This window comes from Polypterus senegalus, chromosome 6, assembly GCF_016835505.1.
Source record: "Polypterus senegalus isolate Bchr_013 chromosome 6, ASM1683550v1, whole genome shotgun sequence".
Lineage (NCBI taxonomy): Eukaryota > Metazoa > Chordata > Cladistia > Polypteriformes > Polypteridae > Polypterus > Polypterus senegalus.
Genome location: NC_053159.1, coordinates 185,863,857 through 185,891,583, shown reverse-complemented (window position 1 = coordinate 185,891,583; position 27,727 = coordinate 185,863,857).

The window sequence follows — 27,727 nt, the reverse complement described above, 5'->3', positions numbered from 1 at the left end:
GGTAACGGCTCTCACAGCTCACAACACATGTGCTGCCCATTAACTATTTAGCCGGTGGGTCACCAGTGTCTTGACCAGGCTTGGCACCCCCCTCCTGCTCCCAGAACTACTAAACTGCCAACCCACAGCCCAAAATAAAATTGTAACAATAATAATTAATTACATTTACATACAGCTTTACTAACCTACTCAAAGTGCTTTTACACGGACAGTGGGGAGCCACTTCAAACACCACCAATGTACAGAATCCACCTGGATGATGTGACGGCAGCCATTCTTATGCCAGTTCACCCACCACACATTAGCTCTTAGGTGGTGAAGAGGTGAGAGAGAAAGTGAATTAGAGTCAGGGGATGACTAAGGGGGCCAGAAAGAATGAGACAATGGTGGGCAGTCAGGAAAACAGGAAACACCCCAAGATCTTTTACAGCAAATCCAAGTTTTACAGCACAATGCCCCCCCAATTCAGCACTGGGGATATGGACCGCAGGATAAGCCCTCCCCCCACCCTCCACTGCCCTCACCAATACATCTTTCAGAAGCAACTCAAGCTACTCCTAGATGTTCTCCTGTCCAAGTACTGGCTGACCTTAAACATGCTTAGCTTCAGGAGGATCACCCGTTTGGAAGTGTAGGTGGTGTGGCTGCCTGCTTTTGATGGATGGATTTCTTTCAAGGCTGTCTTGGTGTCCTGCAGGTCACCTGCCAGTGTTCCTCCAAAATTCTTCCTTTTAATGATTGTTCTTCTTTGAGTCATCTTGTGAGTTCATTGCTTCTACTTTGTCTAACAACTTTTTGTAACTCCTTTTTGACCATCTGTTTTATTGTCTCCAGATCTGAGTCAAACTACTTGTGTTGTCATTGCATCAAGTTGCTGATGCCCACGCAACCACTGGAGGTCTGACTAACAAGAGCTTGTGAGTGTGATTAGCTGGCACTACCATTTGGTGCTGCTGACTTTTCAAACGCTACGTGCCAGGGCACCGTCATGCCTGTGGGGCTAAAGGGCAGGACCTCCTTATGTGAGAGGGGGGTTGATAAGATGTGGTCAGCAGGGGGTGCCATGCTCCATATTCACATCCTAGAAGGCCTAACAGTAGCACAAGCCATGTTAAAAACACATAAAAGGCACTATATAATTTATATTGGTGGATAGATAGGAAAGACACTATATAATAAGTAGATGATGTGAAATGCACTATACAATAAACAGGAGGTGGATATGAAGAGCACTATATAATACAGTAGATATGTGGGAAAAACATAATATAATAGGCAGAGGATGTGAAAGACATGATAGATAGATAGATAGATAGATAGATTGATAGATAGATAGATGTGAAAGGCACTATATAATTGATTGATAGATAGATAGATAGATAGATGTGAAAGGCACTATATAATAAACAGGAGGGGGATATGAAGAGCACTATATAATACAGTAGATATGTGGGAAAAACATAATATAATAGGCAGAGGATGTGAAAGACACAATAGATAGATAGATAGATAGACGTGAAAGGCACTATATAATAGATAGATTGATTGATTGATTAAAGGCACTATATGATAGATAGATCGATTAAAGGCACTATATGATAGATAGATAGATAGATGTGAAAGGCACTATATAATAAACAGGAGGGGGATATGAAGAGCACTATATAATACAGTAGATATGTGGGAAAAACATAATATAATAGGCAGAGGATGTGAAAGACACGATAGACAGATAGATAGATAGACGTGAAAGGCACTATATAATAGATAGATGTGAAAGGCACTATATAATAGATAGATAGATAGATGTGAAAGGCACTATATAATAAACAGGAGGGGGATATGAAGAGCACTATATAATACAGTAGATATGTGGGAAAAACATAATATAATAGGCAGAGGATGTGAAAGACACGATAGATAGATAGATAGACGTGAAAGGCACAATATAACAGATAGATTGATTGATTGATTGATTAAAGGCACTATATGATAGATAGATAGATAGGTGATCAGGTGCAGGATTCCCCTCAATACAGCTTCTTCTTCTACTTTGTTTCTCTTCACTGATTTGGAGAACAAGTTGCTTTTTCTTATGCTTTTGTCATCCTCAGCTTTTTCTTTTGCTGAATTCGAGGGACGGCCCAATAGCGCCCCTACTGGTGAGCAGTACTAACTTGTCCGGCTGTCCTTTGTAGAATCGCAGCCTTCCACACTCGAGCGCTTCACGAGCGGCACTCGGACTCCTCCAGAGTTTCTAAACGCGTGAAGTCCCCGGCAGCTCCAACTTGAATTCTTCAAAAAACAAAACGGGGGCGCGTCTGGCAGGCGGCCAAAAGCGGCGTTCTGAACAGATGCTGGTAAAGGCGCTCAGGGGTTCGTTGCTAAGCAGTGTGCCACAAAAAGTCACTTGCAGGGGACCTTGAAGTCCCATCTCGATGCTACCGGACTCTTGGGCTCTGGGCGGCTCAGAGAGTTTCGTATCTTTTTTTTTTTCTTTTCATTTTCTCCAGTAATCCAAAGACCCCTTCATGCCTGCAAAATGAAAATCCCCAGCCGAACTCTTTGAAACGCGCGCTGCCGGGCGGCTGGACTTGACATTAGCCTCTCTCGGCACGTTACGCGCGCGCTCGTGCGCACAAGCCACTTTCTCTTTAGCGCTCAGATGTGTTCCACTGAAACCACTTCACTCCCGGAGACGGATGGTGCGCCGGCTAAGTAATGACGGCCGATAATTTGCCATGTAAAGGCAATTTATCGGCTTTTGCAGATAATACTTGAGTCATTTCCCCCTCGTCCAATCACGCCCGTTGCCGGCGCCCCGTTAAAAGGCGCTCGCATTCTTTAAACATGTCATTAGCGGGACTGCAGTCGCGCAAGAACAATTTCGAGCCTGTTGGACAAAAATCAGATTTGCGTAATTTGCCCTGAAATTGCCTCGAGGGTTCGGTAATTACATGAATCAAAGCTCGGGAGGGTGCTGGATTTGTCAGAGATGGATAGCAATCTACAACTTGAAGGAAAATGAACGGTTTCAGTTGAAGAGAAGCCGAGTTAGTAATGGCAGGGTTGCAGGCACTCCTAGCCAGCGCTCATCATCTAAAAGTCAGAAAAGTCCAGGTAGTTGCTGCTGACCAAGGGCCTTAATGGCAGTAAGTCAGGTCATAAATAAGGGTGGCAGATGACGGACCGGGGTGGCCATCTTGGATGTTGTGTAAAGGCCCTTAAAGCTTGGCTGTACTTGGGTGCCCAGCTGGAACACATCTTGGCAAGGGAATGACAATCCCTGAAAAAGAAGAAATAATAATAATAATAATAATAATAATAATAAGGCAAATCCTGGCAGAGAAAAGTCTGGAAATGGACTGAAAGGTGGAAAAAAAACGCCTAAAGCCAAAGAAAGTTCAGAGACAAGAAGATAAAGTTTTTGTGAAGACTAACAACCAATCCTCAAACTAAAAAAGAGTGAAAGGTGAAAACTTACAAGAAAATCCCAAATGTGAAAAAGTAAGCACATCCCATGATTTATTTTTTAACATATGTGGACATCTCAAGGTTTGATTATCATTTAAACACTAAAGGGTTATTTACACCTCTAAGCTCATCATGAACCTCAGGCATTTTATTGTTTGGCTGTTTTTTTTTTTTCTTCCTGACAGGCAGACCCCTGGGGCCTCATTTATAAAGCTGTGCTTACACACGAAAAGAGGCTTGAAATGTGTGTACGCAAAATGTTGTGATAAATGAAAAACTTACAGGTGACCTTGCGTATATTTACAGCCACTCTGAGCCATCTGTATACAACATTTAGGACAAACTGGTGTGGCGGACGGCTGGGGGCTCATGCCCAGTTGGGACACCTGGAAGATGGAAGGACCGGGAGAGGAGTAGTACCTCCCCAGGAACATGAGAAGGCAGCCATCCTGGTGGGTGTTGGGGCCACAGGAACTGAGCTTGAAAGCTCAACCTTGTGGAGACCCATGGCCACCACCAGGGGGCGCCTGGATGGCTCAGAAGCCGTGGTATTTAGCACTTCCGCCACACCAGGAAGTGCTGCCGGACCAGGAAGCTGGTGCACCCAGAGGCAGCAATAGAGAGAAGAAGAGAAAGGACTGTGAGTTATATTTGTGGTGATTTGTGTACGATGTGTGAAGTCCAAAGGACTGCAATGTGCTGAAGAAGAAAATAAAAGGCGTGAACTTGTGTAAGTGTGCCTCTTGTGTCTGTCTGTGCTGGGTTAAGCGATGGTATAGCGCCATCTACTGTCACACTGGAAAATGACAACACCCTTGGTCACGTAGGGAATTGCAGCCAAACCAGCAAAATGTTGTCTCACATACATAATAATTCCTATCACAAAGCCAAATCTATTATGTGTGTTGACGTGACAAACATATGACACATCGAAAGTTGCAAATATGACGTACAGACTGTATTTTAGTTGCTTTCCAAGAGGGCCAATGCTGCGTATTTGCACTAAAGAAACTTTTTGGATCTTTTACCAGTTTATGTCAGCTACCTGTTGTTACTTCTTAAGGAAATGACCAACAGGTCAGGAATATCTCAGGCAAGCTTCACTTCATCATGTCTGCTATGCTGGAAGCCATTAACCGACCAGCACGGCCCTAATTCCAGTTACTGTATGGTATGGGTATACATAGTGTGGCAGACGGCCAGGGCCCTTTCCCAGTCAGGATGCTTCTACAGTGGAAGGGCTGGGGGAGAGGACATGCACAGGGCACTACCACCCCCTGAGCACTAGATGGCAGCCTCCTTGGGTTGCAGCAGTGCCTTGGATTCTCACAGGGCTTTATGGGAGTTGGAGTTCAGCACAGCCCTGTTGGGTTTCGTGGGTGCTGCCAGGGGGTGCGTCAGGAGCTACAGAGCTCTACTATGCTGGGCTTCTGTCATACCCGGGAGTACTTCCAGGTCATGCTGATGGACCAAATGGAATGCTCCCGGGTGCAGCATAAAAGGCACTGCCTCGCTCCCTACAAGTAGCCAGAGTCAGGGAGGAGAAGACAAAGCTTCCTGGGAGGAGTGAATGCAGAGGAGACAGAGAGAGGAAGAATAAAACAAAAGAAGAAGACAAGTGCTGTGTGTTGCTTTTGTTATTGGTGCTTTTGTACTGTACCGTGGGAAACATTTTGGGAAGCATTTCCCACTGAATAAAGCCCAATATGTGCTGTTTAACTTGTGCCTGCTGTCTTTCTGTGTGAGGTTTGGGGAGCTGGTGCACCCCCTGCAGGCCACAAAACATAAAACATAACAGATTTGTTTTCCCCCCAACATAAAATTTGCAGCCATGTCCGGATCTCCTTGCACTCGTGTTGCAATAAGGGCATCTAGCAAATCTCCATTAGTGCAAAAGTCACACGGCAGCCAACTGATGGCTCACTCCGAGGTTTATTGGCCTGGATGCGGTTCTACAGCTAGAGAGAGAGAGAGAGAGAGAGAGACAGACAGGTGGCCCCGCACCCTTAGGCTCGGCATGAAGAGGACTGACAAAAGCACAAATGTCATGTCCCGGGGGCCCGTGTTAACGGGTGATTAATTTATTATGAGACAAAGAAACTTTGACAGACGCAAAGGTGTTTTACGTCATTTCTGGGAGTAGTCGGTAACGGATGGAGCGTTTTCTGTATCTCTGTTTCCACTTCCTTTTGTTGATACAGGAGGGGTTTATCATACGGGTGAGTCAGGAGACACCATACCACAAACTGAAGCGATTGCATAGCGTTCATTAGTAATTATTATCATTTATCAACAACATTGTATAACATTGTTTTATTCTTTTCTTATTTTCAATTCAAGTTACGTACATATTTCCTCATGAAAATTAAAATTATCAGGATTTTTTTAGTAAAAAGAAAATTGCCTTGGTATAGAGAATACGACTGTGGTATTGATTGAATGCTTGGTGCCTCACAATAACCTAAATGATCTCTAACTCCTGAGTCTTCTCAGCTGACCTAAATAGCCTGAGGGAGGGCCCAGGAGTGGTGATGTCACGGTGGCCCTGCCCCCTGCGGCGCCTCCCGTAAAGATCACTGAGCAGAGTTACATTGAAAAAGACAGTACATAATAATCCACTTAATGGAAAATATGTTAAATGTAACACATAATATATCAAAAAACAATTGAAAAAATATAAATACACTTTACTATGTAACACCCGTGGTTATAACTCCCACATTTGTGTTATACTGTAGTTAGCATATTTTGCACATTAAGAACTATTATTTTCTTTGTGTTATACTTCTCGTTATATGTTTTTAGGGTTGGTGAATGTGTTTTATTGAATAACATTGTTTTGTATGTGGATTGTAACACCCGGGTAAATAGGGCTATCGACCTACTGTATGCAAACGTTAAAGACACATACAGCGCCACCCCACTGCCTGCGCTTGGGAAAGCAGATCATAACCTGGTTCTGCTTCAGCCTCACTACAAACCAAGAGTGAGGGCGCTACCTACAACCACACGATCATTCAGGAAGTGGTCCCCTGAGGCAGAGCAGGCTCTGAGAGACTGGAACTACGGACTGGGATATCCTGCAGGGGTCACATAGTGAGAACATTGAGGAGGTTGTTGACTGCACTACTGACTACATCAACTTCTGTATGGACATTGTAGTTCCAGTAAGAACAGTACGCTGCTATGCTAACAACAAGCCATGGATTACAAGTGACATCAAGGGCCTTTTGAACCAGAAGAAAAGGGCTTTTAAAGGTGGTGATCAGCATGAGCTCATGAACGTGCAGAAGGAACTCCGAGTCCAGCTCAGAGCGGTGAAGGAGCAGTACAGGAGAAAGCTGGAGCAGAAGTTGCAGAATAACAGCATGAAGGAAGTGTGGGATGGGATGAAGATCATCACTGGCTGCAGCTCGAAGCGAGTTGTCACCATCGAGAGAGACATGGAGAGAGGAAACCAAATGAACAACTTCTTTAACAATTTTGACCACCCTAACCCACTCTCGCCTCGGAGTACTGCATCCTCCTCCCATCCTTCTGCTGATACCAGCATAGGAGAGACATCCCCACCCACAATTACAGCAGCGCAGGTGAGCAGAGAGCTGAGGAGACTTTTTGCCAGCAAAGCAGTGGGTCCAGATGGAGCATCGCCAGGACTGCTGAAGGCCTGTGCGCTGGAGTTGGGGTGTCTTCTACAGCGCATCTTCAACCTGAGCCTGGAACAGGGGAGAGTCCTGAGGCTTTGGAAAACATCTTGTATCACCCCAGTCCCAAAGGTATCACATCCTCGTGAGCTGAACGACTTCCGGTCTGTCGCTCTGACATCACATGTGATGAAGACCAGGGAGCGGCTGCTGCTTCACCACCTGAGGCCACAGGTCCGCCACGCCCTCGACCCTCTGCAGTTCTCATACCAGGTGAAGGTGAGAGCAGAGGATGCCATCATCTACATGCTACACCGATCCCTCTTCCACTTGGACAGAGGCAGTGGTGCAGTAAGAATTATGTTTCTGGACTTCTATAGCACCTTTAACATCATCCAACCTCTGCTCCTTAGGGACAAGCTGACAGAGATGGGAGTAGATTCATACCTGGTGACATGGATCGTGGACTGTCTTACAGACAGACCTCAGTATGTGCGTCTCGGGAACTGCAGGTCTGACATTGTGGTCAGCAGCACAGGGGACTGTGCTTCCTCCGGTCCTGTTCAGCCTATGTACATCAGACTTCCAATACAACTCAAGTTCTGCCACGTGCAAAAGTTCACTGACGACACTGCTATCGTGGGCTGCATCAAGAGTGGGCAGGAGGAGGAGTATAGGAACCTAATCAAGGACTTTGTTAAATGGTGTGAATCAAACCACCTACACCTGAACACCAGCAAAACCAAGGAGCTGGTGGTGGATTTTAGGAGGCCCAGGCCCCTCATGGACCCCGTGATCATCAGAGGTGACTGTGCAGAGGGTGCAGACCTATAAATACCTGGGAGTGCTGCTAGATGATAAATTGGACTGGACTGCCAATACTGATGCTCTGTACAAGAGAGGACAAAGCTGACTATACTTCCTTAGAAGGCTGACATCCTTCAACATCTGCAATACGATGCTGCAGATGTTCTATTGTGACGAGTGTCCTCTTCTACGCGATGGTGTGCTGGGGAGGCAGCATAAAGAAGAGGGACACCTCACGCCTGGACAAACTGGTGAGGAAGGCAGGCTCTATTGTAGGAGTTAAGTTGGACAGTTTAACATCTGTGGCAGAGCGGCGGGCATTAAGCAAACTCCTGTCAATCATGAAGAATCCACTGCATCCACTTAACAGTGTCATCTTCAGGCAGAGGAGTAGCTTCAGTGACAGACTTTTGTCACCGTCCTGCTCCACTGACAGACTGAGGAGATCGTTCCTCCCCCACACTATGCGACTCTTCAATTCCACCTGGGGGAGTGAATGCTAACATTACTCAAAGTTATTGTGTGCTTTTACATGCATTTTTATTACTATTAAATTTAATATTGTTTTTTGTATCAGTATACTGCTGCTGAATTATGTGAATTTCCCCTTGGGATTAATAAAGTATCTATCTATCTATCTATCTATCTATCTATCTATCTATCTATCTATCTATCTATCTATCTATCTATCTATCTATCTATCTATCTATCTACAAACCTTACTGTGAGACACCACCATGCCACCCTCCAGTAGATTTGCTTATCACTTATCAGTAAAAACATGCACCCCTGTAACAAAAAACACAGACAAGCATAAAGGTTGGGGGCACGCCACATATAACTGAAAATAAATGTGGTGAAAAATGCAAAAAAAAAACGCCTTTACAGACGCGAGTCTTAAAGTGACTGTCCAAGATGGCGATGCTTCTGGTTAAGCACAGGCCGGGCAGAAAGAGGCGAGTCGAGGGGATCAGGCACCAGAAGTGATGTCAGAGGTGAGCAGGTTGTCAATCATCCGGTTTGTAGAGGGACGAAGAGAAAAGGGGTTAGTAAACAGTGCCATCTTGTGGATTGGCAAGGAACTGCCACCACCAGAGCCTTTAAACCAGGGGTGGGCAATGTTTGTCCTGGAAGGCTGCAGTTTCTGCAGTTATTGCTGATGAAGTGACATTTTGATGCTTCATTTTAGTGGTCTTGCTTCTTAAGGTCTCATCCCTTAATTGCTTTCTTCAGTCTTAATCAGCTGCACTCACTGTACTAATGGCTCCTTATTAGCAATAAGATGTAAATGACAAAGGAGCCAGCGGTCCTCCATTTAACTTGTTTCCAGTTACACCTGTGTGTGTTCATTCTTGCACTGTTTGGTTTAACAAAACACTTAAGAGAAAAATGTGGCACACAGAAAATGATCCGCTTTAGACTTCAAATCGTTTGGATGATATCATAGAAAAGAAAAAAAAATACGATATAAGAACCTAATATGGCAGAATAGCAACCCATAAAATTAAATAACTTCTGAGGCTGGCAATCATTGGTTTCTAGTTAAGCAGCAGGTCTGGATTGAAAACCTGAAGCCACTGCAGCCCTCCAGGACCGACACTGCCCACCCCGTGTGTGACACTCCCCTACATGACATTCCTAAAACCAACTCACTCTGGACACGAGTGCCACAGATTCTCTACACTTTCTTACTGCTGCTTTGCTATTCTTGCCCGTCACACTTCTGCTGGTACCCGTGAATTAGCTGTCAACTTGGAACCACTTTTTACTGATGTTTCACCCCAGCTGCTCAATACATCTCCTGGTCAGTGGGCACATCTCGCCACCACTCCTTTAATGGGATGATGACCCTCAGGAGTGTGGCACAGAACACTGGGTCCATTACTTTATCAGTCTCTGTGTGCCCATTCCTCTGAATCCTCTGTGAGATTCCTGTGTTTTATCACAGAAATTAAAGTGGAGTACAATGAAAGTTCCAGTAGGAAGCCAGGAGTAAAGTAAGGATTGCGCACTACATATGAGCTCCAACTAAGTACGCCAACGATTTCTTTTTCATTTGTGTTTTTTTATTATTATTGATTTCTATTGGTGAAACACTGACTGTGATGTAACTCAGGCCAAGTAATTGTGTTGAGTTAAACTGCGATGATATCTCCTGAGCGGTGTTTTTAATAAATATGTTTCATTATTTTATTATTTTTGTTTTAATATCCCCGATTGTGTGCCGTACTTATGCTCTGGTTGTGTAGAGATATACACTCACCTAAAGGATTATTAGGACCACCTGTTCAATTTCTCATTAATGTAATTATCTAATCAACCAATCACATGGCAGTTATTCAATGCATTTAGGGGTGTGGTCCTGGTCAAGACAATCTCCTGAACTCCAAACTGAAAGTCAGAATGGCAAAGAAAGGTGATTTAAGCAATTTTGAGCGTGGCATGGTTGTTGGTGCCAGACGGGCCGGTCTGAGTATTTCACAATCTGCTCAGTTACTGGGATTTTCACGCACAACCATTTCTAGGGTTTACAACGAATGGTGTGAAAAGGGAAAAACATCCAGTATGCGGCAGTCCTGTGGGTGAAAATGCCTTGTTGATGCTAGAGGTCAGAGGAGAATGAATGGGCCGACTGATTCAAGCTGATAGAAGAGCAACTTTGACTGAAATAACCACTCGTTACAACCGAGGTATGCAGCAAAGCATTTGTGAAGCCACAACACGCACAACCTTGAGGCGATTGGGCTACAACAGCAGAAGACCCCACCGGGTACCACTCATCTCCACTACAAATAGGAAAAAGAGGCTACAATTTGCACGAGCTCACCAAAATAGGACAGTTGAAGACTGGAAAAATGTTGTCTGGTCCGATGAGTCTCGATTTCTGTTGAGACATTCAAATGGTAGAGTCAGAATTTGGCGTAAACAGAATGAGAACATGGATCCATCATGCCTTGTTACCACTGTGCAGGCTGGTGGTGGTGGTGTAATGGTGTGGGGGATGTTTTCTTGGCACTCTTTAGGCCCCTTAGTGCCAATTGGGCATCGTTTAAATGCCACAGGCTACCTGAGCATTGTTTCTGACCATGTCCATCCCTTCATGACCACCATGTACCCATCCTCTGATGGCTACTTCCAGCAGGATAATGCACCATGTCACAAAGCTCGAATCATTTCAAATTGGTTTCTTGAACATGACATTGAGTTCACTGTACTAAAATGGCCCCCACAGTCACCAGATCTCAACCCAATAGAGCATCTTTGGGATGTGGTGGAACGGGAGCTTCGTGCCCTGGATGTGCATCCCACAAATCTCCATCAACTGCAAGATGCTATCCTATCAATATGGGCCAACATTTCTAAAGAATGCTTTCAGCACCTTGTTGAATCAACGCCACGTAGAATTAAGGCAGTTCTGAAGGTGAAAGGGGGTCAAACACCGTATTAGTATGGTGGTCCTAATAATCCTTTAGGTGAGTGTAGAAATTAGTGAATATGTGTATATGTTGTCACATATGTGCAATTGGGGGGCAGCTAGAGCTATAAATAATAGTAGTACCACCCCAGACCAGGGGGTGGCGAGCTGCACTAACTTTCTCTGTCTGTCCTCTGCAGACTATCCATGGGAAATCCCACTAGGTCCCAGCACTGTTGATGATGTCACTTCCGTTACAGACATAACGGGTGACATCACTTCCGGTCTTGATGACATCATTTCCGGGTCCAGTCCATATGACGCCACTTCCTGTCACGGCCTTTTAAGCCGCCTTGTTATTAAACTAAAATCAGTTCTGTTTTGGATTTCAACCTGAACACAACAGGACATATTATACGGGTGGCTGCACAAACCTTTGATGTCTCTTTGCTTTCTTTGTCACAATGTATTTTGAGGACAGCCAGGATCCTCACCCATCTGGGACATCCACAGAGTGGAAATGAACTGGGGAGAAAGGATACACAAGGCCTTGTCTCTCCTGGATTGCTAGATGGCAGCCCACCTGGGTTGCGACAGTGCTACAGATTCCCACAGTGCATCATGGGAACTGGAGTTCTTTAGCTCAGCCCTGTTGGGATCTGTGGGCACCACCAGAGGGTGCAGACAGGACTATTGAACCCTACTTAATTGAGCTCCAGCCTATCCCAGAAGTGCTCCAGGACCATGATCATGGGAAACCAGACATACTCTGGGGTTTCACATAAAAGAAGCCACCTGCCTCAGCTCCAGGAGCCAGAATTGGTAGTGGAGGAGGCTGAGAGAGATGAGAAGACAAAGAGCAGAGCATTACCGTGTTACTAAACCGTGCTGTATCTGTGCTTGGTGCTGTGGGAAACACTTACTAGAACAGATTTCCATGAGTAAAACTCTTGTTTATGGCAGACTTGGGTATGAGTGTAGCTGCTTTAAAATGGTTGCTGATGCTTTAAAGGAAGACAGGCACACCAATATCCGGATTCTGTCGTTTATTCTGCAACAACGTCATCCAAGACAAGGCAAGCAGTAAGGGGCACAGTCAGCACACGCAGCGACAACCGTTTTCTCAGTCTCCTGCGAAAGCATCATCCAGCTTTTGCCATGAGTCTGCTGTACACTACGTGTGCGTCCTATGGGTGTTAAATTAAATAAAACCCCCCAGCTACAAAAGACAAACAGGAACTACATGCAAAAGATTACAGTGGTGTGAAAAACTATTTGCCCCCTTCCTGATTTCTTATTCTTTTGCATGTTTGTCACACAAAATGTTTCTGATCATCAAACACATTTAATCATTAGTCAAATATAACACAAGTAAACACAAAATGCAGTTTTTAAATGATGGTTTTTATTATTTAGGGAGAAAAAAAAATCCAAACCTACATGGCCCTGTGTGAAAAAGTAATTGCCCCCTGAACCTAATAACTGGTTGGGCCACCCTTAGTAGCAATAACTGCAATCAAGCGTTTGCGATAACTTGCAATGAGTCTTTTACAGAGCTCTGGAGGAATTTTGGCCCACTCATCTTTGCAGAATTGTTGTAATTCAGCTTTATTTTTATTTTTTAGTTTTCTAGCATGAACCGCCTTTTTAAGGTCATGCCATAGCATCTCAGTTGGATTCAGGTCAGGACTTTGACTAGGCCACTCCAAAGTCTTCATTTTGTTTTTCTTCAGCCATTCAGAGGTGGATTTGCTGGTGTGTTTTGGGTCATTGTCCTGTTGCAGCACCAAGATCGCTTCAGCTTGAGTTGTGAACAGATGGCGGACATTCTCCTTCAGGATTTTTGGTAGACAGTAGAATTCATGGTTCCATCTATCACAGCAAGCCTTCCAGGTCCTGAAGCAGCAAAACAACCCCAGACCATCACACTACCACCACCATATTTTACTGTTGGTATGATGTTCTTTTTCTGAAATGCTGTGTTCCTTTTACGCCAGATGTAACGGGACATTTGTCTTCCAAAAAGTTCAACTTTTGTCTCATCAGTCCACAAGGTATTTTCCCAAAAGTCTTGGCAATCATTGAGATGTTTCTTAGCAAAATTGAGACGAGCCCTAATGTTCTTTTTGCTTAACAGTGGTTTGCGTCTTGGAAATCTGCCATGCAGGCCGTTTTGCCCAGTCTCTTTCTTATGGTGGAGTCGTGAACACTGACCTTAATTGAGGCAAGTGAGGCCTGCAGTTCTTTAGACGTTGTCCTGGGGTCTTTTGTGACCTCTCCGATGAGTCGTCTCTGCGCTCTTGGGGTAATTTTGGTCGGCCGGCCACTCCTGGGAAGGTTCACCACTGTTCCATGTTTTTGCAATTTGTGGATAATGGCTCTCACTGTGGTTCGCTGTAGTCCCAAAGCTTTAGAAATGGCTTTATAACCTTTACCAGACTGATAGATCTCAATTACTTCTGTTCTCATTTGTTCCTGAATTTCTTTGGATCTTGGCATGATGTCTAGCTTTTGAGGTGCTTTTGGTCTACTTCTCTGTGTCAGGCAGCTCCTATTGAAGTGATTTCTTGATTGAAACAGGTGTGGCAGTAATCAGGCCTGGGGGTGGCTACGGAAATTGAACTCAGGTGTGATACACCACAGTTAGGTGATTTTTGAACAAGGGGGCAATTACTTTTTCACACAGGACCGTGTAGGTTTGGATTTTTTTTCTCCCTAAATAATAAAAACCATCATTTAAAAACTGCATTTTGTGTTTACTTGTGTTATATTTGACTAATGGTTAAATGTGTTTGATGATCAGAAACATTTTGTGTGACAAACATGCAAAAGAATAAGAAATCAGGAAGGGGCAAATAGTTTTTCACACCACTGTACATGATTGAATTCACATTAAACAAAATGAACAATTTATAAAACAGAAGAATTTCAGTATTAAAAAAAAAAAACATAGTTTTGAGAATGTACAGAAAAATCCTTCTATATAAAAGCGGTCGGGATTGTCCTTCCGTCCCGTGAGTGGAAAGCGTAGCGGTATTCTGCTTATCACAGACTTACTACTTGCAGCTTGCGGTACGAAGCGATACGATGTGAGCAGATTTCTGTTGCTCCCATTGTCCCCTTGCTTTTGTGCGCGATGCGCTGGAAAAATAGACAAAATTATGTCTCTGGAAATAATTAATGTTGATGGAGTACAAATGCCTCACAGCGTAGTAAATATCAGGGGGTTCAAAAGGGCGACCTCAATATAGAAAAAAAGTTTAAATTTCATCACAAAAATAACAGAAAGTACGAGTATTAAAGTAATACAGCTCAAATGCAATATAACCAAATTAATGAGTTTGTATAAAATATCAAATTGATCTAAATTTTGAATTGCCTTAAGAAGTGGTCAACTTCAAAGTCGGTCGCCTTAAAAGGCGGGTCAGCCTAGTTTAAAACATAAACTACATAATAAGCCACACGAGCCTATGTGAGTCAGGTGTTTTGGAAGCTGCAGCGCCCCCTGGTGGCCACAGTGTATATATATGTATAATTTCCCCTTGGGATTAATAAAGTATCTATCTATCTATCTCTCTCTCTCTCTCTGTATATATATATATATATATATATATATATATATATATATATATATATATATATATATATATATATATATGCAGAAGAAGGAATGGGCATATTGTCAAATAACTAAAGGGTGAGGGTTCACAACTTTGCAATATTATAATAGCAGATATAAATATAATTGATTAATGGGACCCATTGGTTATGTAATTTAAACGGAGTGTGTTTAACATGCATGCCACCAGTGAAATTTCACCCTATGGCCTAAATAGCATGCCAGTTTAACGGGGTGGCCACATACACAATCTGAATTTGATTTCATGGGACTCCTCACTAGTGACGTCTGCCTCATGTAATGTTCTGAGGTTGCCACTTGAGGGCAGTATCAAACTGGTGCAGGTGATCGTTTTCCACTCCCATTCTAGGCCTGCTGTTAAACGTTCACCATCACACACTTAAAACATTTTTGTAGCCCTCTATAGATGCGGTTTACCCATCCAAAAATTGTCCAGGATAACAACAACAACATTTATTTCTATAGCACATTTTCATACAAATTATTCAGCTCAAAATGCTTTACATGATGAAGAAAGAGAAAAAAAAACAAAATAAATAAAAATTAAAATAAGAGAGCACTATTTAACATAGAAAAAAAAGTAAGGTAAGATAGATAGATAGATAGATAGATAGATAGATAGATAGATAGATAGATAGATAGATAGATAGATAGATAGATAGATAGATAGATAGATAGATAGATAGACATGAAAGTCACTATATTATAGATAGATAGATAGATAGATACTTTATTAAGGGGAAATTCACATATTCCAGCAGCAGCATACTGATAAAAAATGGCCAAGGAGGACAGAAAAAGCAAAAAAACTACAGACGGCTGGAGAAAAAAAGTAAAATCTGCAGGGGGTCCAGGCCACGAGACCACCCAGCTCCCTTTAGGTATTCTACCTAACATCAGTGACCTCAATCAGTCTTCATTATATTCAGGGTTGTCATGGAAGGACTTGATGATGACAGTCATGTGGACTTCTGGCCTTCAATCCATCAATGTAGGGACATCACGGTGCTTTGATCAGGTGGTGGGGGCGCAGATCACCTCAGAAAACTGGAAAAAGAACAGAAGAGAAAGTAGGGGTCAGTACGGATTTTGGAGCCACCATGAATAGTAATGATAATTAATTGAATATGCAGAATATCAGGATTAAACTAAGATGAAGCTGTGAGAAAGTCATGTTAACCCTATAACGCCGAGCGCGACGTTTTTGTAACATTTAATTAAAACATATCTGGTGCCGAAATTATAAAGCTTTTGGAGCCGATGACGATATCAATGAAATCATAGCACTTCACTAGTACAAATGCATACCGCATTTTAGCAGCAACCTGCTTGAATAGGGACACATGTTTTGACCGATTTTGCGCTTGAGGTTAGTGGTCGTTGGCGTTCAGTGCATTTTACGATAATTTTCAATCTATTGAAGTTTTAGTGTTGATATTTTTTATATATGTTCATAAACCTGTAGTTTTGTTATGTCAAAGGTGTAATACGCATAAAAAACATTATATTTATTATATATTTCCGCTTTTTCAAAACGTAACAAATTCGTCTTTTGAATCGACGATGACAAAAATGATCACAGCATAGATTGTGGTTTGTTTTATGGAAAACGGCAAATTTATGACCTAGATGGAAGCAGTACAGACTCAGACAAGGAACCAGATGCTAATAAGGACGAAACTGGTAAATAAAATGTGTATTATATTTAAAAATTTTGATTGTACTATATAAAATTTTATTTATATTGCTATTCTAACTATTTTGATAAGAATATTTATTTTATCCCATGATAGGAAGTGAATATACACCCGAATATTTTCATTTGGATGAATTAGAAGACCTCGTAGTTAGTAATGATAATACTAGTGAAGATGAGTTAGAAACTTCAGTTGTTGAAGTTGAAGAATCAGTTCCAATAACTACAAGTTCAAAGCCATCTACATCAAAAAAGCGAAGAATTCCTGTTTGGCGGCACATTTCTGGAGACAGTACAGCTAGACCTGTGCCTGGATGGTTAGGACAAATAGATTCTTCTTGGGTACTAAAACGTCCTGTTGAATATTGTAGACATTTTTTCTCGAAGGATATCATTGCTCATATTGTTGACCAATCAAATCTTTACGCAATCCAGCAAAATCCCAATAAACCTCTTGAACGGAGTAGCCAGGAACTTGAGATATTTTTGGGTACACTGCTTGCTATGTCGATGGTGAAGCTCTCAAATTCACGTTTATATTGGAAGAGCAAACTAAACTGTTGTATCGGAAGTGATCAGTAGAGATAGATGGGAAGATATAAAGTCCAAGATTCACCTCAATGATAATTCACAAATTCCCTTACCTAATGAGAAAACAGATAAATTATTCAAGATCCGGCCTTTGATAGACCATTTACAAAAAAAGTTTTGGGAAATACCAATGCCCCAAATGCTATGCGTGGATGAACAGATAGTTCCATTCAAAGGTAGATCAAGCATAAAACAATATACACCCAGCAAACCACACAAGTGGGGATACAAATTGTTGGTTCTTTGCGATGACAAAGGCATCATGTATGATTTTTTCATATATTCAGAGAAAATTGAACCGGTATTAGGAGAACCCGACTTGGGAGCTAGTTCAAATGTAGTACTGAAATTGGCCCAATCAATTCCTGTTGGATTGAACCATCTCTCTATATAATCTTCATTTGGATCTTGATCTTTGTTTGTCCGTGAATGAATTAGAAGAAGAAGAAGCACTAGATAGCAGTAGAGAGACAGCTAAAACATTGGCATTGCATTAAGAATCTCCTCCAGGCTTATACTACTGAAGACTGTAGTACGCCAGTCACACCTCAAAACACAGACATTCAAACTAAACAAAGTGTTGTGCTTTAAATTAACTAAAGAGATCTTCATTTAGATCTTGATCTTTGTTTGTCCGCGAATTCCACGCATGCATAGATCACCTTCCAGTTTAGTACGTTGTTGTTACTCACGGATGTCAACAATATGCCGAAATAACGAAAGGGGTGGTGGACAGTGTTACGCTGGTTAGCTCCTGAGGCCTGGTTAGAGAATGAGATTGCTGAAGATAAAAGGTACGTGCCTACGTAACATATGAATGAGAGAAAGACAGCGGGTAAAATGAATGACAACGTAACAGCACGTTCCGGAAATTATTATTGTTACGTTGTAGCAGGCGAGTGCTCTTGGCGTCTCACAGTTGTACCGTGGCTTGCTCACATGTCATTGAAGTGATCCCTATTTATGCTTTAAAGAGCCTGGATACCTATGTGTCCCCCTTTTATAACCATTGCTCCGTGTATATTGCCTTACTCTTTGGATTGCCACAAAGCAACCTGCGAGATTGGAGAAAGGTTGAGAAGACATCGTGAGAGGAAACGACAGCATCGTGAAAACGAGACGGACTGTGAACGGACAGAAGCAGAAATGCTCCTACACCACCACATAATTACAATTCGGACAGTGATTCCAAGTAGGCCATTCCTATCGAATCAATGTCCAAGGGTTTTCTTTTGTAATTTTGTTTCCCTTATAAAAAATCCTAATGCTGTGCGACGAAGGGCCCAGTTCACGACTGGCAGCCGCGTTTAAACAGGGAGCCCTTTACAGACAACTTTAACACACGCAACGTAGTTGGGCGCACATGGCTAATTTATTATATTTTGATAACTGGTTTACGTCACTTCCTTCCTTCCTTCCAACTTTAGCAAAGAAAAAAATATTTAGCTTGGGAACTGTTAGAATCAATCGTTTGCCTGGCATCCCACTAATCAAGGACAAAGATTTAATGAAAAGAGGCAAAGGGTCCCATCAAGAAGTGACTGCTCTAGCTGAAGATACTGAAGTACGTGTAGTGAAATGGGCAGATAATAGAGTTGTAAACCTTATGTCAACTTTTGCCTCGGCAGAACCCAAGGCCAACTGTAAGAGATATGACAAAAAGACAAAACAAACCATCAGAATCGATTGCCCCGCTATTGTGAAAACCTACAATCAGTTTATGGGAGGTGTTGATTTGATGGACTCGCTAATTGCACTGTACAGAATTCACATCCATCCATCCATCCATTGTCTAACCCGCTGAATCCGAATACAGGGTCACGGGGGTCTGCTGGAGCCAATCCCAGCCAACACAGGGCACAAGGCAGGAACCAATCCTGGGCAGGGTGCCAATCCACCGCAGAGAATTCACATCAGATCGAAAAAATATTATCACAAATTATTTTCTCATTTTATAGATGTGACTGTTGTGAACTCTTGGCTACTTTATCGTAGAGACCCAAGATCCAAAGTCTGCAAGAGTTCAAAATGAGCATCGCCGAAGCTCTTCTTCTTGGAAGGAAAAAGTAATAGACCAACAAAAAGAGGCAGACCTCCTACTAGCTCTACTGACGTTGAGTTTGCTAACAAAAAGAGAAGAGGTCCTGCCACCAAAAGTATCCCTGGAAGAGATACTCGTTTGGATGGTCTTCACCATTACCCCGAGGTCACAAACAGAGGAACACCAGTATTTGTCTGCAGCAAATGCAAAGTTCATCTTTGTATCACAAAAGAAAAAAATTGTTTTGTTCAATTTCACACTAACTAAAATGATAAACAAATAAATTTTGTATTATATCCATCCATCGTCTTACCCGCTGAATCCGAATACAGGGTCACGGGGGTCTGCTGGAGCCAATCCCAGCCAACACAGGGCACAAGGCAGGAACCAATCCTGGGCAGGGTGCCAACTCACCGCAGGACACACACCCACACACCAAGCACACACCAGGGCCAATTCACAACCGCCAATGCACCTAACCTGCATGTCTTTGGATTGTGGGAGGAAACCCACGCAGACACGGGGAGAACATGCAAACTCCACGCAGGGAGGACCCGGGAAGCAAACCCGGGTCTTCTAACTGCGAGGCAGCAGCCACCGTGCCGCCTATATTTTGTATTATATTTTATAAATAAAATAAGTTTTCAGTTTGTTTTTTTATTTAATAATAAAATAAGATGAAAAATAATATAGAAATGAAGGTGCATTTTTTATTCTTGTATTATAAATCCATGGACGAATGTGACAATTTGGTTACATTTAAAAAACATTGCAAATTTTATATTTTTTTTTAATATATTTTGGTTGTTATATATATTGACAACTATGAAAGTAAAGAATAAAAACAATTTTTTTTTTCCAGAAATTAAAAATTCAGGTGTTATAGGGTTAAAGTAATGTGTTTTTAGCAGTTTTTTAAAGTGCTCCAGTGTATTATCTTGACGAACTCCTATTGGCAGGATATTCCAGATTTGAGGTGCATAACAGAAGAAGGCCGCCTGCCCACCTCACCATTTCTTTAAGTTTAGCTCTTGAAATTCTAAGCAGACCCTCATTTGAAGATCCAAGGTTACAATTTGGAGTGTAAGGTGTCAGACACTCCGATATATAAGATGGAGCAGATTATTGAAGGTTTTATAAACTATAAGCAATATTTTAAAGTCAATTCTAAATGACACGGGTAACCAGTGTAGTGATGCTAAGACTGGCGTGATGTGCTTGGATTTTCTTTTCCTAGTTAGGATTCTAGCAGCTCCATTCTGCACTCGTTGCAATCGATTGATGTCTTTTTTTGGGTAGTCCTGAGAGGTGAGCGTTACAGTAATCTAGTCGACTGAAAACAAAAGCGTGAATTAATTTCTCAGCATCTTGCAATGTTATAAGAGGTCTAACTTTTGTTATATTTCTTAAGTGGAAAAATTCTGTCCTAGTGATCTGATTAATATTTGATTTAAAATTCAGGTCAGAGTCAAAAGTCTCCCCTAAATTCCTTACCTCCATTTTGACCATTAGGATAATGGACAACATTTCAAGTCAAGGACTTTCTGAGACCCTCTCCTGGATATATGAAGCTGATGTTGCTTGGCTCCAGCCCTCTGCTTAGTCTTTGTGTGATGAGGCAGATGAATCTGTTTACTAGAGGGATCCAATTTTGGATAATCTGCGGCCACATCTCAAAGGGCTAGCGTTTGGCTGCATTGCTGCTCACCAGATGGAAGTGTTTACTCTTCTAAGAGCTGCAGTTCCCTGGATGACAGCAAGCCATATCGCAAGGGATGGATCATCTGTTGACAATTCACAAGAGGACAAGGATTTCTTTGGACTTGACAAGAGCCGCCTGCTTGGCAATAAGACGTCACCCTGACCGGACACGAGCAGAATGAGATGAAGGGATCCACCATCACGCAATCCGTAGAAATGGCAGGACGGGATTGAGTTAAGAATTCAGGTTTGACAGACTCAGGCTGTCAAAATAAAATAGGAGACACTACAAGGAGTTTGCTTATTTGTTTTATTATTTAGTGCAGCGTTTCTCGACCTTTAAGTATTTGCGACCTGAGTTTTCATAACTGTTTTAATCGCGTCTCCCGAACGTTTTTTTGAAACCCTAATAAAATGTATTCCTATATTTTTTGCTGCCGATACACCGCTACAAGTTTTATTATACCTACTTATCTTTTATCGACATTTATCTAACTCTGTATTTATTTTTCTAGTATCGGAATGTAGTTTAAGTTCATTTGTTTTGGTTTCAATAGATGTATTTTTCATATTTTCGATTCTTGTTTTCTTTTTTTCAGATCTTCACTCCCCCTTTTTTGTAACGGGTTGAGAACCGCCGATTTAATGCAAAAACAAATGGCTTCAATGAAATGTATGGCTGAAGCTGCATATTTTTTAAGTTTCTTGGATTGCCCTGCGGAAACAAATACGAGACGCTCTTGTTTGCGCTATAAGCGAACATTATAAATGCAGGGACCAGTATAACTTGACCACTAACCTGGCCCTGAGTCTGATCGTTTGCTGTGTCTTTGTATAGCGACTCACACGACACAATACCTTTCGATTTTAAAAGAAATTCTTGAGACGAGACTATTGCCAAGAGATGTTTTCAAGTCCCGCCCTCCTCTCAACCATTTACGGTTAACGGCGCACGGCCCGTGGTCCTCTCACCTCTCAGTCGTGTGAATGCTTTTGTCATACACAGTTCCTGTGTTTCCAGCTCTTATAAATTTTCCTCACTTTACAGTCTTGCTTGAAAGTTTGTGAACTCTTTAGAATTTTCTCTATTTCTGCATAAATATGACCTAAAACATCATCAGATTTTCACTCAAGTCCTAAAAGTAAATAAAGAGAAACCAGTTAAACAAAAGAGACAAAAATATTATACTTATTTATTTATTAAGGAAAATGATCGAATATTACGTATTTGTGAGTGGCAAAAGTATGTGAACCTTTGCTTTCAGTATCTGCTGTGACCCCCCAATAACTACAACTAAACGTTTCCGGTAACTTCTGATCATTCCTGCACACCGGCTTGGAGGAATTTTCGCCCATTCCTCCGTACAGAACAGCTTCAACTCTGGGATGTTGGTGGGTTTCCTCACATGAACTGCTCGCTTCAGGTCTTTCCACAACATTTCGATTGGATTAAGGTCAGGACTTTGACTTGGCCATTCCAGAACATTCACTTTATTCTTCTTTAACCATTCTTTGGTAGAGCGACTTGTGTGCTTAGGGTCGTTGTCTTGCTGCATGACCCACCTTCTCTTGAGATTCAGTTCATGGACAGATGTCCTGACATTTTCCTTTAGAATTCTCTGATATAATTCAGAATTCATTGTTCCATCAATGAAGGCAAGCCGTCCTGGCCCAGATGCAGCAAAACAGGCCCAAACCATGACACTACCACCACCATGTTTCACAGATGAGATAAGGTTCTTATGCTGGAATGCAGTGTTTTTCTTTCTCCAAACTTAACGCTTTTCATTTAAACCAAAAAGTTCTATTTTGGTCTCATCCGTCCACAGAACATCTTCCAATAGCCTTCTGGTTTGTCCACGTGATCTTTAGCAAACTGCAGACGAGCAGCAATGTTTGTTTTGGAGAGCAGTGGCTTTCTCCTTGCAACCCTGCCATGCACACCATTGTTGTTCAGTGTTCTCTTGATGGTGGACTCATGAACATGAACATTAGCCAATGTGAGAGAGGCCTTCAGCTGCTTAGAAGTTACCCTGGGGTCCTTTGTGACCTCGCCGACTATTACACGTGTGCCTTGCTCTTGGAGTGATCTTTGTTGGTCGACCCTCCTGGGGAGGGTAACAATGGTCTTGAATGTCCTCCATTTGTACACAATCAGTCTGACTGTGGATTGGTGGAGTCCAAACTCTTTAGAGATGGTTTGGTAACCTTTTCCAGCCTGATGAGCATCAACAACTCTTTTTGTGAGGTCCTCAGAAATCTCCTTTGTTGGTGCCATGATACACTTCCACAGACATGTGTTGTGAAGAGCAGACTTTGATAGATCCTGTTCTTCAAATAACACAGGGTGCCCACTCACACCTGATTGGCATCCCATTGATTGAAAACACCCGACTCGAATTTCACCTTCAAACTAACTGATCATCCGTGAGGTTCACATACTTTAGCCACTCACAAATCTATATATATAATTCACTAAGGCAAAACACCCATGGGAAGCACGCCGGAAGGGGCGTGGATTCACTAAGCCGCCGACAAGTAAGACACATATGGCGCACGCAGGGAGGAGCCACGCCCACCAATTCCAAGACCATTGGATACGACAACAACTCGCAGAGCCACGCCCACCAATTCAGACGCGACGACACAGAAAGAATGCCATCATTTATATTCATCTGTCGTAGAGGCCTTATGTACCTCCGAGCCTCGTTGACTGTTCATAGAGGCATGTTTCTCGCGGAGGTGAGTCGCCATATGCAGCGTGTAAAACGGTTTGCGAGGGGTATCCCATGGGATCCTTAAAACAATCCTTTACAACTGAGGTTAAAACACAATGAAGTAAGCAGTCTTTAAGAACGGAGTTTTCGGTTACAACGCACGGCCGCGTGCACCATAGCAAACTGTTTTACACGCTACATACAGCAATTGACATCCGCGAGAAACGTGCGTCTTCTTCACTCACGAACAATTATATGTTGCTCTCTCCAGAGTTCCATCTTTTCATTCACTTTCTGTTGTATCCTCAAACCCTCCCTTTTTAGACAACTGTGTCTTTCCAGAAGTGTTTAACCATCAATAAATAATTATGCGGCGTTTGTTATACCGCGGGTTCACTATCGTGTTGTATTTTGCTTTCTCCAGAGTTCCATCTTTTCATTCACTTACTGTTGTATTCTCACACCAACCTGTTTTAGACAACCGTGTCTTCCCATTGAGCGTCTGTCTACCCGGCGCAGAGAGGCGTGGGTAAGCCGTTGAACCCCATTCGGGCTGCAAACCGTGGAATTCCCAATAAGTGTGACTCATACGCTCCCACTTGTTACGTCCCTACCCTTTGTACACCCCCCTAACCTCGCTACTACCGTGGTCGGGTGTCTTGGTGGATTATATATAGAAAAGCAGCCAAAACCGTACAGAGCAATGAAACGTCTACGTGAGTCACAGGTGCATCTGGACTGTGTTAAGACGACAACGACTCAAGTGACGAGTTGAAGGTGGGCACATGAGTGGGCAATGCATACTGAACGAGAAATCAACAGACTAGCATGACGGAGGGAGCTTAATGGACATCCTTTTCCTCTCCTTCCGTTCCACACTCCGCGACTGAGCGCCGTGCACCCCCATCCCTCCGCCTGGCAGAAGAAGGCGCGATGGCGATCCGCCAGTTTTCAGTCACGGACGATTGTGTGTTGGTTCATTCCGTGCATTGTTACAATGTTGCTTTTCTTGCTGATTTATTACATTTCCAATTTTTCAAATGTTAATTTTTCTCCCTGTGCTTAAAAATCATTAAAAAACCGGCCTGATTATGCGGCGTATGGCACGCCGTGGGTTGACTAGTATGCAATATTTGATCATTTTCCTTAATAAATAAATGACCAAGTATAATATTTGTGTCTCATTTGTTTAACTGGTTTCTCTTTATCTACTTTTAGGACTTGAGTGAAAATCTGATGATGTTTTAGGTCATATTTATGCAGAAATATAGAAAATTCTAAAGGGTTCACAAACTTTCAAGCACAACTGTAAGTTCCCAATAAAAGAAGACTTATTATGTCCAAATCTTATTGAAGAATTTCATCATGAAGGGTTATCAACAGAAGTAGAAATGAGTACACGGGCAATCCTAGCACCGAGAAATGATGAAGTCAAACGAATTAACACGAATTGTCGATCGGTTACACTGCAAATTGGTTAAATGTGTATCAATAGACTCTGCTGAAACAGTTGGTGGTGATGGTGCGGAAGATGACAGCATCAACTTACAATATCACAAAGAATATTGAGAACCGTTAACACCGTCCAGTCTCCACCGGCCGAATTACAGTTGACAGAAGGATGTATCGTAATGTTCTTGCATAATTTATGTGTGATGGGCTATGCAATGGGACAAGATTAGTTGTATTGAAAATTGGTCGAACAATTCTGACATGTAAAATTTTAACAGGTGACAAGAAAGGTCATGTAGTCCATCTTCAGGGGATAACATTAGATACCAAAGGAGATCTTGATATGCCATTCGTATTAAAACATTAACAGTTAGGATAGCTTTTGATATGAGAATTAACAAATCACAGGGACAAACATTTGAAAAAGTGTGTTTATTTATTACAGGGAGAAAGAAATATTGAAATTTCCAACGTCACTAATTCTCCAATGTTCCGTGTGGGTAGAAGGCTGAAATTTGGCAGGTTCATTCCTTACAGCTTACTTACAAAAGTTAAGCAGGTTTCATTTCGAAATTCTACGCGTAACGGTCATAACGGTTGACAACGTTCGCCATGTTGAACTTTCTTATTTATGGCCCCATCTTCACACTTCGCTAACCAAAAGCAATGTACGTACTAACTTCAATGGTATGATGCCACTGTCGGCCGCCATATTGAAGTTTCCAATGTCACTAACTCTCCAACTTCCCGTGAAGGTAGAAGGCTGAAATTTGGTACATATTTCGGTGGTATGATGCCACTGTCGGCCGCCATATTGAACTTTTCAATGGTCTTTGTTACTTTTGGGCCCATCTTCAAGAAATTTTGTACGCGGGTTCTCAACGCTAACTGAATCCTACTTACATACATATATATGTTCATAGCCTGCAGCTCGGTCACCATGTGTGGCGGCGTTGGGTCCCCCATCTCAACGCCTCCCACGTTGTTGGCTGCCTGCCTATATAAGGCCGTCCGTCGCTCCAGTCTCTTCATTCCCTTCCTTGCTTTGCCACAGGATTCACGTCTCCCTGCTGATAACTACAGCCTTTTTATTTAATTCACGGCTTCTCCGCTGTTTTATTGTTCGTTTATTACGATTATAGTTATTGTGTAGGTATTTTAGACTTACTTTACATTGTTCAGGTACCCATTTCCTTTATCATTCCAACCGTACCCCCATTAACATGTCTATCGAGGTGATCACCATCGATCAAAGAACTGTCCCTTACCGAGTGGTTTCCATGCCCGGAGATGCCACCTGCCTTTTCCATTCTCTGTGTTACATATTGCACGGCCATATCAGGCTCACTCTTGATATCCATTGTGTCTTATGTATTGAATGACTGGCACAGGTTCAAGGTGTGGACTGATGACGGTACAGGAGATAATTAGACTACACAGGAGCACCAGAAGAGCGAAATGCTTAAGCCCTTCACCTATGGTTCTGCATGTGAGTTGATGGCTGCAGCTGAATTGTTCAGTTGTCGCTTTCAAGTGTACCGAAATGGCCAAATATTTTACACCTTTCGACAACCGCCAATGCCTCTTAAACATCTTAGATTCACAGGTGATGATTTCAGTAGTGGACACTTTGATGTTTATGAATGTTTAAACTCTCAAAAGCTGGATGTGAAGTTATCGATGAAACTGGTTGTGTGCTTACAACACTTGACAGATGTCGAATGTCACTTCAACACAACAAGTCCTACAAATACTGTCGTCATTGAAACAAACCATGAAACTCAAACCGATTATGACAGCAGCAATCCAAGCTGTGAGATTTGAGACAAGATTACTGTTCACATGGCCGACTGTACGTTACATGCTCAAGAGTAAGCTCAGCGCACAGCTTGGTCAGATTACAACCGGAGGGCCGAACTCACAATGTGGTATACAAAGAGATCCTTAACAAATAATTATTGGCATATTTTCCTCAGTTTAAAAGGTTTAATTTTCTTCTTAATTAAAATTTTAAGGCAGTACTTCGCTGATGCGAAGCGCAGGTATTTTGCTAGTATATATACAGTATATAGGGCGGCACGGTGGCGCAGTGCCTCGCAGTTAGGAGACCTGGGTTCGCTTCCCGGGTCCTCCCTGCATGGAGTTTGCATTTTCTCCCCGTGTCTGCGTGGGTTTCCTCCGGGCGCTCCTGTTTCCTCCCACAATCCAAAGACATGCAGGTTAGGTGGATTGGCGATTCTAGATTGGCCCTAGTGTGTGCTTGGTGTGTGGGTGTGTGTCCTGCGGTGGGTTGGCACTCTGCCCAGGATTGGTTCCTGCCTTGTGCCCTGTGTTGGCTGGGATTGGCTCCAGCAAACCCCCGTGACCCTGTGTTCGGATTCAACGGGTTGGAAAATGGATGGATATATATATATATATATATATATATATATATATATATATATATATTGTCACGCACGCAGTAGGAGGCATGGATTGATTCGATAGCACCTGGGAAACCATTAGCGCCAGGGAATGGCGGGTATTAACTTTCTCCCTCTGCTTCCTCA